Here is an 11,291-nt window from a genome sequence, read left to right as displayed (position 1 = left end):
GGCACATTCGCACAACACTAGACTGGCACAAAAAGGAGCATTCCAGCAATCCAAACCTAGAACCAACGCCATGACTCGGACATTCGTACACAGGTGCATTAAAACATACAACACTTTGCCTACTCACAGCACATCCTCAAACCCACGAACGTTTAAAGAAAAAATCTGTAATTGGACAAAAACACATAAAAACAAACACTCACCAATTAACTCCTGGTGGTAAACGTTTTGAATATATTCTGCACAATTTCATGACCTCTGACCTCTCAGACATCTATTACAAAATCGTCTTATTTTTGCTAATTGTGTAGTGTAACATTCATTATTGATTGATGGTTGTATAGTGTAATATTGTTGTAATAATTGATGTAATGATTTGATGTTTAAAATTGTTGTTAAGATAAGTTTTCCCGAAGCATAATGTCAATTGAAGTAATATAAATGTAAATAATAGTTGTATTTTTATGTTGTATAGGACTCCAGGAAGAGTAGTGATGTACATATTATCACTAATGGAGATTCCTTAATAAACAAACAAACAAACAAACAAACATGTGCATTGTGGTCTAAGCCTCTATAAATATTTTATACCCTTACAATTTGCAATTGTGCACAGGCCCTTTGACTACAGGGCGACATAAGGTCAACATTACTGCAAAAGTAACAACATATCAACATAAAACAATACCTAATGTTGGAATAAGGTGTATGGATGGCAAGATAGAAGATAGAACGTACCGAATGTCACTCTGTTTTTGTGAGGTCTACCATGTTTGTTGCCAATTTCTTCTGATGGCCGTTCAATAAGTCAGTCTGTCTGACACCTTAGAAAATTCCAGAGTTGTTTCTCCTTCAAAGTCGTCATTGCAGTTCCCTCGTTGTCGTTGTAACAAGTCCATATAAAGGCATGCATTGTTCTTACAGTTCCCTCGTTGTAGCAAGTCCATATGAACACATGTTTTGTTCTCACAGTTTCCCCCTGTGACAAGTCCATGCAAACACATTCTACTTACAGTTTTCTCGTTGTAACAAGTCCATGCGAACACATGCATTGTTCTTACAGTTCCCTCGTTGTAACAAGTTAATATGAACACATGCGTTGTTCTTACAGTTTCCTCGTTGTTACAAGTCCATATGAACACATGCATCAATTGTTGTTACAGTTCTCTCGCTGTAACATGTCCATATGAAAACATGCAGCGTTCTTAACAGTTTCCTCGTTATAACAAGTCCATATAAACACGTGCAGTGTTCTTACAGTTCCCTCATCGTAACAAGTCTATGTGAACGCATACATTTTTCCAACTAACTGTTACCTCGCTGTAACAAGTGCACGTGAAAACATAAATTGTAGTACCACACTGTTCGGTAGCGGGAGACACAATTTCGTCTAGTGCATTCTTTGAATTTTATGATTATCCCTGCATGGAATTAACCTGGAACCCAGTCCCATTTGGTGGATTGATGACTGTTAGAAGACTGAAGTCCAGGCTAGCATTGACTTATTCTGCAGCTAGTTCCCTCTAAGTCCATTTCAAGGCAGCAAAATATTAGAAGTATCGCTTCTAGATACTTACAATGGAATTACACTGGTGATTAGGTAACAATGGTTTGTCAGACATCTGCCAGCAAATAATATTTAAACGGTTTAGAAATATTATACTGATCCATGTTAATTAAACCAAAATTGTGGTTACTTGTTTTCATACCTTCCAGTGTATTGCGAGTTTTTGTAATGGGATTTTAACGTATATGATGCTTATGTCGTTATATGGTAACGTTATATTTCATTTTAAAGTAACATTTTTTCTTTACAATGTAGCAATGGTTCCACGATTTGAAACGTTTCTTCTACTGCAGTATATCTCGTCTTGAGTCCACTTTTGGTCGTAAAAATGGAGCCGGCGTCGGGGTATATTGAATTGTCAGAAACCTGGGTATATACATGTATATCGTAAATATATATATATTATAATATAGATATTTTTTCCTTCGCAGGCAGAACCGTATGGAACTGTATCTTTGTATTTGTCATAAATGTTACTTGTATTGTATCTTTGTATGCTGTCATTAATGTTACTTGTAATCTGCTGTATGTAGATAAGTGATGATTGGGGTTTATAGTCTATGTTTTTGCATATAATGGTACATATTAGACACTTGGCATGTTGTTGACTTCACTAAGTAACTCAAAACTATTATTAGCCTGTTCACTTTAAATCAGTGTTTTTTAAATCACTTTCAAAATCTCATCTTCGAACTCTTTTTGTGTTTCCCTATACAGGGGTGTCTAAATCAGTGAGTTAATATTTTTTAATGCCTCGGAGACTATGTATTGTTACAGTTAGAATTGACATTTGCTTCTTACAGACAGTATTTTTATGATATATCTGTATCTGTATCTGTATAGCCGGTATAACCGCCTTTCGGCGTAACACACCAGCTTCGCAGGCACGCGGCGCGGCGGCAGCTGGCTATATTACACCGATCGACTTGTTACACCTAACCCTTGAACTTCTAGCTCTAGACATTGTTTAAAGCTATCTATTGACAGTGCCCCTACTGTACTTGGTGACAGTGAGTTCCACTCTGCGATAGTTCTAGGAAAGAATGAATTCTTGAACACCTCAATCCTTGGTTGATAACTCTGGTACTTGAATGCGTGGCTATTTCTTGTTCTCTTCTGGGCTGGTATTAGGTACTTAGTAGTTGGGACATCCACCAATTTATTAGTCATTTTGTACATCATGCATAGTCTAGACATCTTTCTTCTGTCTTCAAGTGAGGTCCACTGTAGGTTTCTTTTCAAAGAAACCTACAGTTTTTCAAACAGAAAATGTTTTATTGTGGATTATATTCATGTGGATGGTTTAATCTTCCCTTTAAAAAAATTTTTTTTTCGTAAAATAATTCCAAAATGCCCATTTCTGATAGAGTATTCTCCAGAATTTTCTACCCAAGGCTGCAAAAATAATATCTAAGACAGACTCGCGGAGGCCGCTCATTGTGTTCAGTTTAGTGCAAAGTGATGTTTATGCATCGTCCCTTTGACGTCATGACCTTTTAGAAAAGATTGCATAGGTATGAAACAGTAAGGATTTAGTGTCTGTGTGCTTATTTTCAAATTAAAGTTCTTATGACACCAAAATGTGTTACGAGAAGCAACCCAATACTGCATACAGTTGCTAAATATTAAAATGTTTTCTTTTTAAAAGCAGGTTTTAGGAGGCCGTGGCTGCTGTTTTTACTGCGACGCCATCAAAAGAATTTGTTTAATCACGTCGCGGCAGGTATAAAGAGATGGAAGTATGCTTTAGAAGAGTAAGTGTTGGAGGGTCGTGTGGCGTAACAGCAAGGTGCTCGACTCGGAACCAAGAGGTCCCAGATTCGAGTCCTAACATGCTTCCGATCGTTTGACCTTCAAAAAAGTACTTAACACGACGTTCCTCACTTCACCCAGGGAAATGAGTATTGTATTGTCCCGTGTTGGTGGCAACATTAATATAAGGCAACATCGACTTATTAATAATCTTAATTATCGACATCCACTAAAAACCCCCAAAGTAGTGCGCGCATGCGAATAAAAAAAAAATTACGGCCAAAAATGAAAATGTTACTAACCCACGGGAATACAAAGCTGGTATTGTGAATTTGCGGCAGTACATAGCGACGTATACGACAAGCCGACACATGCTGGCTTTTTGTGGAATTTATTAATTATGCAGCACAGTTCGTATGTACTGAGTTTTAGAGTTGTGGAGCTTCGACAGCCTGGGTGCCATCCTCAAGAGTTACCACCGGCTCCGTACTGTCACTAACTACCATGGACTACCCAGGCCTAGAGCCAGGCCATTGGACGTGATCTTTTTTTTAACAGGCGAAAATCAATGCGCGCGCGAATTTCATCCATAAAATTAAGTCGGTGTGGCCTAAGTTAAATAACGAAAAAAAAAAAAAAAACCTGAGGGTGTCCCCACAACGTTTTGTCATTACATGTTGAAATATAAAATAACATTTGATGTTTGTTTTTAATATTGCACAAAAAAATTGTTTTGGAAAAATATCATATATAATGTATTCTAGCTCCAGTGGTTTTATTAGTGTTTTGGGGCCGACCAACCAATAAATAAGCTAAAACATGTTTTTCGTTTACATCGGTTATGAATGCTGTATTCACTGAATTATGTTAAAAATCAACTTTAATTTTGCGGATACAACGTTCGAATTTTTTTCACTGAAATGGCTGTTTAGCATATCATATATTTGATGCAACATAAAATTTGTTGAAAGGTACAGTAAATTAATTGTTACATTATGTGTACTGAATGGCAAGAAAACAAAAAAAAAAGACAAACGTTAAAATTAAACAGAAAGGCTATATGTCTTTGATTCGGTTAAATCATTATTATCAAATTATGCTTAACCTATATCTCAACACATTATACTTTTTTTTTAGATTTTGTAGAATAAAGCAAAGAGGTCGTTTGAACAAATCCCACAAATATGTTTGTATTTCGAGATTAATATTTAAGAGCGGTGAACATTAATTGTTTTACCTCCGCAAAAACAGTCCATGTAATTTTAGTCAAAACATAGAGCCATGTACAAAAGCGAATATTAGAGTCGTTAGTTCCAGACATATAATTTGATGGTATGATCTAAAAAAAATTAATCAAGGCTTGTGATTGAAGCTGTATTACTTTGTATGTTTTGTCAATGACATTTTTCTGCACAAAAGCTAGCTGGATTTGCTTGGGAAAAATGCCATTGTTTTCTAAACACTCATGTATTTATATGTAGTAAACATTTTGTCAGCTTTCGGTAAGACATGCGTCCATTCAAATTAACAGTTATTGATAAATGTTGTTAGAGATGCCTTGTGGCTTTTGTCCCAACCCAACAACTCATTTTTAAATAACCACTGTAAGGTATTAATTCATTGTCTTTGCTAGAGAAAGTCTTACCACCAATGTTTAATTACCAACAAAACAACAAAAACTTGATCTTTTACCCTGAAGAAAATAAGTCCAGAACAGAATAAGCCCCGATTTAAAGGTAGATTCTTTAAAAAAAAATAGATATACAAGTCTACATATCATTTTCGCTAAACGTAGTTAATCAACGTTATGCAAAAAGGAACCTTAAATTCTGAACACCCCTATTATTGTAAAATCAGATATAAATGATTAAGGTCACGATTTCAAAGAAAAGGTGTCATAATTTTCTTGTTGTTGTTGTCATCCAATACACGGCATAAGGCTTACAGCTTTAGCATATAAAACATTAAAATACCTTCCATTGTTATGAATATGAAAATGGAAAAGAAAAACTGTTCTAGTAGTGGCTAGGTAAAGCTAGGACTAAATTCCACCTTTTTTCGGGTGAGGGAGGGGTCAACTACCTTATAATAGAAACCATAAAAAATCTCAAAATATTGTGCAGAAACACGTTTTTTTTTTCTAATTTTAGTAATAAAGAAAAGCCCCGTTTTGACACTTGAGTAATATTAAACATTATGTGTGTGTTTTATCACAGTTTTAGATGTGCAATATATGTAATGTTCCCAACTTGTAAGGGGTTGGTTACTAACCATTGGTATTATGCATATTAGTTAGTGGTGTACATGGGGTCACAATGGATACACCGCTAGACTTTTAGAATACCATACAACGTCAAACATCTATAAACACGTGCACTCTACTGCTATAGTATTTTCCTTGAAGCAACTACTGCCACTACATTTCATAATCACAGCTAGTCTTTGCTAGAGACACACGCGTGGCAGACGTAAGATAAGATGACGATACAAAACGTAGAAAAGCGAGCCAAAGGGACAGTTTCTCTCAAAGCGGTCTCCTCGTCATTGTCTTTGCTAATGCTGAGGTCACAATTCAAACACGGGGCCCAGCCGGGCAGTTTTTGGGAACGAAAAGTACGATATAAAAGACAACAAAACACAGAAACGTTTTTAATAATAATCAGGGGCACTATTTCTGCATATTCTTGATATAACATGTTTGTACACCTCTCGACAGATACATGCTATGCTAGACGCCGGAAATTGTGTTATTCTTTTATTAATAGACTTTACGCCACCAACAATAGTATAATATACTGTCTATTAAGGTCTGATTGTCAGTTCAGAAATGCGTATTTTAAAAATGTGTATAATTATATAAATTGTTGTATGTTTAGAGTTTCTGTGGTTTTATGTTTTCACTATGGGCATAACCTGAATAAAGTCATTCATTTATTCATTCATAAATTGTTAATTTTTCGTTCATACATACAGCCCGGCCGGTTCCCGGTTTGAAAATGTCACCTAAGCATAACGGTGGCAACAGAAATGACCTGGTTGCCTTTTTTAATTGTCCTCAACAGACACATCAGTTGTTTTAGTATCAACTGGGGTAGCCTCGGTATTAACTGCGACGGCTTCTGGTAGTGGAGAAGCCGTTGAGCAGGCCGCTTCACTACGGTCAGAGACTAACAGAGGGGAAGGGCTTGGCTGATGAATGGTCACGTTAACCGAATCATTTAGAATGGTTTCTTTAGGTTCATCTTTGCCATACGTTTTGGAAACAGGGCCCTCACTCGACAAGTTGTCGTTTCTGTAAGTGACAGGTGTGTTTTCTTGAGTTTTCTACCGTCGCCACTGACATACTTGTCACATATCTTGCTCACCCCGTAAGGAACAATTTCTGAAGAGTCAGAAGCGTCTGACTCGCACAGACTGTCGTGATCGCGAAGGTGCCCCTCGGCATACGGTGTGATGTCATCATCTTCGACATCGTACGTTATAGCGTACGGGGTTATCTGGTCATCTGAAGGGCCGGCGTTTGCTACTGTATCACCATATGCTACAGCATAAGGGACGATCGCGCTTGATACAGAAGGCAAGCGTGCCAAGCCTTCTCTGGGCACCGGGGCATGGTTTTCCCGAGCATTTTGCCTGGCTACCCGGTGACCCTCTGTGGAATACCTCCACGCTATCCTTGTGAGCACCATCAATATGGCAGCTAGAGATGACAACACAATCATCCATAGAGAATTGGATGTGGATAACGGCTGTGTTTGCGCTGTTGGTTGTAAGTAGGTTGTCTGTTGTACGTGGGATGTTGGATCTGTGTGTGTTGCTGGTTGTGTGTGGATTGTGGGATGTGTCAGTGATGTAGTGTGTAAGCTCATCTCGAAGTATGCAGTGTGAGAGCCACTTTCTGAGACAATGGTACAACTGCAGTTTGTGACAGTCATGTTTTCAGCAGTCCTCAGCCAAAGGGTGAATGTAGACTTCCCCATGTAGTTGGAACACGATTCATTCTTCCTGGATCCTGCCTTACTTTCTGACCCTTTACATTTCACCCAACCCTCAGCCTTTATGTAAGTCACCACACTTACAGTTAGGTTTCCTATTGCCAGGCTAGCGTGTGCCGTTGTGTTTGTGTTGTGTGTTATGTTCATTGAATATTCAAACCTGTTGGCAAAGGTCCAGGACACGCGGGGCAGGTCCTCCCAGTACACGTTACCAGAGGCCGTGTACACCTGGGGATGCTGATTTCGCTGTGCATTTACAATTTCGACAAATGGTGCCGGGCAAGGCAGAGCACTGGCATTAACCGCCACAGGATGGGTCCCTAGCAAGGAAATGGAGGGACACCCCGTCTGTATAGAGATCATAGAACACAAAGGGAAATGCCTTCCGGATATCCACAGAGTCCACATTCGCTCATACAACCCCATGTTTGCACACGTACAGCGCAAGGGATTGTTAGGCAAGAAAAAGGTTGTCAATCTAGACGCGTGGGCGACAGCAGCAATAGCATTTCCCTTCACATTCACATGAGGATAAGACTTGCCCGGCACAAACCACAGCCCAGACAGAAAGGTCAGCTTGTTTCCAGAGAGGCCTATCGTTCGCAGTAGCTTGTTTGAGACAAACGCCCCGTCTGCAATGCTAGAGATTTCGTTATCCTGCAAGTACAACAGCCGCAGCTGTTCAAGCCCTGCGAACATGCCCACACTGACTGACTGCAGCCTGTTTTTAATGGCATAGATGTGCCGTACAGGACCGGCGTCCTGTAGCACACCAGGCGCGATGTGAGAGATAGAATTCATACTTACGTCCAGCCATTCCGACTGTAGTCCATGTAGCACGCCGGCTGGCATCGTCAGGATTTGGTTCTCCACGAGATAGAGGTAGCCAAGTTCGGGCAACCCGTCGAAGGTACCAGTCTGTAATTTAAAAGGAATATGGCGTTCTTACACCATTTGTTCGCTACTAATTGCTCAAATTGTACAAACTTAGACAGCCAGTCAAGCCTGCTTTAGGTGGTGATTTTTCAGTTTTTTTTTGTATCTTATCCTAGCAAGAAATTCGTTAATTCGGTTTTAGTTGGTTGATAGGGTTGTGAGTGGTTGGATGTGGTATAAGGGTTGCCGGGAATGTTTGCATGTTGTAATAGCTAAGTCACTAACGTAAATAGATTGCTGCTTGTGTGGTTGTTTGCAAGCATACAAGCAACAATTCCTTCAATGATGCAATTTAATCGGGTATTTTCACATGATCATACAGTGCAATTAAGCTTGGTATTATTAAAGGTATTTCACAGATACATGCGTGTTGTAATTTTACCTCAAGACAGGTGATGTTGTTGCCCAACAGCAGCAGGTGCTTCAGACCGCCCATCCCCTCAAACGCGCCGCTTTTTAGGGTCTGGAGGTTGCTCCGCCAGATGACCAAGGTCTCCACCTGTGGAAGCTTAGCAAACGCCCCTGCCTCTATGGTCGTTATGTTACAGTTTACGAGCCACACGCGGCAGTATGTACCACAAGGCAAATCTGAGAGAGCGCTGGTATCACCTGAACTCATGGTGCCAACGTTGTGATCGACTATCAAAAGGTTTGTTATGTCCTGTTGGGAGGGACTCAGGGTTGCATCCAGAACAGAAGTACCTGACACGTTTTTGTTATTCGTGCAGTTGTAGCATGACACAAACGCTTGGCTCAAAAAGATATTGTCGAAAGGTCCCTTGTAAGGATTATAATCTTTGGAACCATATACATACCCACCGATATCATAGCGGTACTTTGGACCACCACTGACAGTGTTGCCAGTCCCCCGCTTCTACACAAGGCACTACCAGGCGTACAGCCAACACTAGGTACAACTTCAGCATCCACCTTACACCCATTACAGCAACACTATATTCTCTTCACTGCTAAATTTGTTCCCAAATACTTTCGCAATAAATCAAACAAACGATTAGGTGTTTCTCGATCTCTAAAGACAAATAAGTACCTGCACCTGTTCCGCTGTGATGTCCAGTCCAGGCTTGTGTACCGACTCTGGCAGGTCTGAGAACAGACCAATCTTGACTGTCCATAATGATTACTTTTACCAGTTCATCCAATAAGGGAATAGCAGTTTGCGGCTAGGCCAATAAGAAATGGGATCCATCATTTACCCTTTTGTTTGATGGAATGGGTGTGGCTATGGGACCGGTTTCCGTGGTCATTTGTAACATGGAATGTAATTATGCAACTTGGGTGAAATTAATGTATATTATTTGTCTTCAGTCCTTTGAAAGTTTTTTTTGTGTGTGTGTGTGTTCAATCAGTGATTACTTTTTTCAGTAGAAATTGCTTTCTGACCTAGATTACTAAGAAATATTACTTGTTGTTTGGTATTTTTCGTCTTGTTGTTTGGTATTTTATTGAAGTTTTGGTCCGCTTGATCAGTTTGTGTATAGTGTATACGGCACTGTTAATATAACAGATAGACCACATTTACGTGAGCGCCATCGGTATTGAGTTTTATCTGTACAAATCGAATATAAGGATTTGTCACATTTCACAGGCTTTAAAAAGTGCAAGGCTAGAATCAATAAAATGCATTTCTAATTTCATTGTGTTAAGTAGTTTCTAGTTATATATCATTCGGCTCTTTTTGCACAATATTTGCTCTTTGCTTCACACTGTGTGTATCTTTGAATTGTCAGTTGTCGAAAATGTAGTTAATAAAGTTTATGGTGTCTACATTTTAGTTTGAGATGCCGTATACGTACAAACTCTATTTTTACTATCAGGTACGTCGTACAACCATTGTAATATCAAGGAATGGGGGGAAGTTTATTCCTGAGTTAGTCGTTCACAGTTCGGGTATCTTTTAAGTAATACGGAAAATGCTATTTTAGGTCCTCGCCTGGTTAATTCTGTTAGAAACCTGCCGGCTAGAAAATTTGGTCATTTAAGAGGTTGAGGTAACCATCGTCTCTTTGTGGGCTTTCTTTTAACCCTACCTAGACCGGGCTTTTTTTGACATGGGGGGACCGGGGGGGGGCGTCTTTTGACCCCCCCTAAGAACTCGCGAACGGTATGTCGTATGACCACCAAATTTTCAGAGAATGGTGTACTAGTAAAAATCTATCATATCCACAATTTTTATGTTGTTATTACGTAATATGACGTCATTATGACGTCATTAATGTGATTTTATTGGCCAAAACCGTCTAAATAGGTTTTTCCCTGAAAACTAAATGGTATTCAACATAACTGTACCAAAAGTGTTTATGACAGAATATTAGGGTGTACTAAGTCTTATGTTGCCCATAGCAACACCGGTGACGTCATAAAATGACGTCATGCATATTTAAGATATCCGCCATCTTGGATCATCAATCTTGAATTTTCAAAAATAGTTTTTTTCATGATAAAGCCTAAAATACAGTGTAAACATACTAAAGACCTTCATTTACACCTTTTTTGGAAAAAGAAATGGAAGTATTGATGAAATTTTAATGAAAATAACCTGCATATACCTGTTTTAATGATATGGTCCGCCATCTTGGATTTTGGCTAATGACGTCATCAAATTAGCATAAATTATGCATATTTAATGATGAAATTTACATAAAATTATCAGGGATGTTATTAATATTAGAAACCATGAGTAACTTGACATAAAACCCATAAAACTCTATTGTTGAAACAAAAAGTACTAAATTTAGCAAAAAATGCCTGTCAGAAACCCGTTGCCATGGCAACACAAAAAATTATAATCTTATTCCAATGATAGAGAATTGTTGCCAACAATATTTTAGGAAATGTCACCAAGTTTGGCCGTTCTACGGCTAGCCGTTCAGACGCTAGGTGACATCAAAGTTGCCGCGGGCACTTTTAGCCCCCCCCCCCGGTCTAGGTAGAATTTAATAATTCATAATTTTGTCATCATGCTTATGAATTGTTCTCTCATGTGTTTGGTGTCCCGTCGTCAACGGTATTGAACATTTTAG

General features: G+C 38.9%; 1 pseudogene; it reads right to left on the bottom strand.

Moving 5' to 3' along the window:
- Positions 1-6,364: 6,364 nt before the first annotated feature.
- Positions 6,365-9,191, bottom strand: LOC109474102 (annotated as a pseudogene).
- Positions 9,192-11,291: the final 2,100 nt, after the last annotated feature.

This window comes from Branchiostoma belcheri, unplaced genomic scaffold, assembly GCF_001625305.1.
Source record: "Branchiostoma belcheri isolate BF01 breed outbred unplaced genomic scaffold, Haploidv18h27 scaffold101, whole genome shotgun sequence".
Taxonomy (NCBI): Eukaryota; Metazoa; Chordata; class Leptocardii; order Amphioxiformes; family Branchiostomatidae; genus Branchiostoma; species Branchiostoma belcheri.
This window is presented reverse-complemented; position numbering and strand designations above follow the sequence as displayed.